This window comes from Gopherus evgoodei, chromosome 17 (assembly GCF_007399415.2).
Source record: "Gopherus evgoodei ecotype Sinaloan lineage chromosome 17, rGopEvg1_v1.p, whole genome shotgun sequence".
NCBI classification, from domain to species: Eukaryota; Metazoa; Chordata; order Testudines; family Testudinidae; genus Gopherus; species Gopherus evgoodei.
Genome location: NC_044338.1, coordinates 12,614,726 through 12,617,775, shown reverse-complemented (window position 1 = coordinate 12,617,775; position 3,050 = coordinate 12,614,726).

Here is a 3,050-nt window from a genome sequence, read left to right as displayed (position 1 = left end):
TGGTCCAAAATCTGATAAAGCAATAATACTTTTCAGCTGTAGATCTCAAAGTGCTTTACTAAAGGGGAGGAGGAGGAGAAACTATTATCCTGATTTGGCCCTACAATTATAGGGAACCTTAAATGACACTCTACTGTTGTGAGTTACATACCATAGCATAAGGCCCAACCTTGCAAATGTATGAGTGAAGAAGATTATGTATGGCTAGTAGGTGGGGTCATGCATTTGGGAAACCCACTGCAAACACTTTGGAGCATCTATTAAATAGAACAGGTGAGCTGCTGAAGAACATACTATAGACCTTTCAAAAGAGTAACTGAATAACTTTTTTTTTATAGAGTTTCTGTTGATTTGGGCTCTTACTCATGATGCTTTATTGGGTTCTTGCAATTTAGATTTCCAAGTTGTAATACTGCTGCAAATTAATGTCTCACCAATGAAGAAAGCAACCTGAAACTAGTGTGACTTCCAGAGGATAGAATTGTGGTGTTGAAGGTCTGGACCACTCAGTGAATTTGTGGCCTGCAAAATATGGGTTTTCCAGAATCTAAACACTCTTTTCAAAAGGGAAAGTTCCTACTCCTCCTGGATGTAGAGGTAATCTTCCAAATGTGAACTAAATATAAACCATACAGTGTTTTCATATCAATAAACAGCCATAATAGCTCACCTATTAACTAACCTCTCATTCAACTTGATGAAATATTAACTTCAAAGCATTTTGATGATGTTTCACGTCACCTATAATTATTTAATGGCTGGTCGTTTTAGCAACTGTGATGGAGTTGAAGGCAAAGCCCATATAAAGGGGAGCTGAAACTGGGAGAGACCAGACCAAGTGCAGAAACAGCAGTGTGCGTAAAGATGAGTATTTGCCCAGTGAGAGAGAATGAATAGAGTTTAATGACTACATAATGGCAGTATTCTATCCTCTGTCTTTGTGTAAATCACCTATTGCTATCAGGAGGAGACCCATTGTGGACTGAGGGAATACGGAGTTCTAACTTTATACGCCCCGTCGGTGGACATACTTAAAAATTTAAGTTGGTCCTCTACAGAATGAGCTTGCTACTTCATTACAGGTCATAGGTAACGCTGTATGGTGAATCCAGACATTGGCCTCTATGTAGGGTTACTACATGTCCTGTTTTGGCCAGTCCCTTTTTTAAGTCCTGTCCCGGCTGTCCTGACTTTTTTGGCAAAAATGGGCATTTATCTAAAAAATGGGGTGCAGGGTGGAGGAACATGCTGAGGGGCAAGTGGCAACCTCAGCTCTATGTGGTGGTGGGAGCAGTTCTCGGATGATCAACAACCCCAGCCCTGCATGGTGAGAGGGCTTGGGTGAGCAATGACCCAGCCCGGTGAGGGCTTGGGCCAGCCCTCTGCAGTGTCTAGTTTTCCCTTTGGGAAATAGGATGACCCTATCTCTATAGCTCACCTTTAAAAGAATATTAAATATTACACAAGCATAAAGCTGTTCAGGTCAATTTTTTGCACAATTATGACCAGAAATTTTTACTTTTTTCCCCTATTCTTTAAGATTATAAATTCATCTTCTTCTTTTCCCTCTCCTCCTCCCCAGTTGTTTCATGGAATACTCTGTATGTGAATGGGGGACTGGTCCATATGACCTCATAAATGCTAAGGAAATGACACCTGATTGAGAGGGGAAGGGATTTTTATACAGATTGTTTAAAATTCATTGTCTTCTGTTTGTTTTTATTTAACTCAAATGTCTGACAAACAGCTGAAAGAAAAGGTTTTGTCAGTTTTAGCAAAATACGTGCTAAGAGCACAAATCCACCTGTGAATCCTTTCACACTCCTCCAGCAAAATCAGGGTAGCCAATACTTGAAAGGCCTGGTAAATCTGATGTTTGGGGGGAAAAAAATGTTAAAGATGCTGGGTCTTTATACAGCATAAAAAAAGCAATTGTATAAGATCAACTTCTATACATCCCTTTAATGTTAGCATTAAAGGATCCTTTTCGGTTGTCTAGCTACCAGTAGCTGGGTTGTCATAGCAGAACACTGTATGTAAACTAGAATTAGCCCTAACTCAAGATTCTTAGAATCATACACTTTAAAATTAAAAGGAGAGAAATTTTCACTAAACTAGTTATGTAGAACTTGACATGAGGCAGTAAAGGGAACTAAAGACAACTTTTGTAAAGGAGAAAAATTGTTTAAATCTAGAATAATAAATAAAAGGGAACTTGAATGTCCAGCTGCTCAATGCACTCAAAAGTAAGTGTGGACAAGAAGACTGGACTGGCCTCGGGCAGGTGCAAAGTATGTCCAGATTTTAAAAGCCTGGCTCTACTGGCTGTGCTCTCTCAGCCCCTAGCCTGCTCCAGGATACCTCTTATCCCAAAAGGTCATGAGGACAATTATGAAAGTTAAGTTGCTGCTTGCCACACTGGCAGATATAAAAGAAAGTTTCTGGAAAATTGCTCATGTGGCTGAAGTTGTGACAGGAGAACCTAAAACCCAGAAATCAAATATGTAGCATAGTCTGCAGTATAAACACAGTGCCTGTATCCTCCTCGAAAATGGGCAGGGTGGGAATTCCTAGCAGGGGCTCTCAGGGTCACAGATCCTGCATGAGAAGTGACTGGTCCTTGTGAACTTCTGTTACTGCCTCGCCAGGTGGCTTGGGCCAGCCCAGGCAGAGGGAGTCTATCCCCCTGCAGCACCCCTAGTTGCCAAAGGGCATTTGGGGGTCAGTTTTGACCAAGTCTCCCCATTTGCCTCCATGAGGAAGCCTGGGGGTAAGTTCTGACTATAGGGTTCTCTTCCCTTCCTTCCCCAGGGGAGCCTGATGGGCCTCCCTGCCTGCGCTCATCCATACGAGCCACGGGGGGGAGCTTCAGGGGCCAGCCTGGCTCAGTCCCTTCCTCCCAGCCACGGGGGGAGCTTCCGGGGCCAGCCTGGCTCAGTCCCTTCCTCCCCCAAGCAGCCACTGGGGGAGCCCCTCCCCCTGCTGGGGCTGCCATAGCCCTGGAAGCCCCGCCCCTCCCAGAGAGGGGGGAAGGAGGCCGGCCTGCCTCA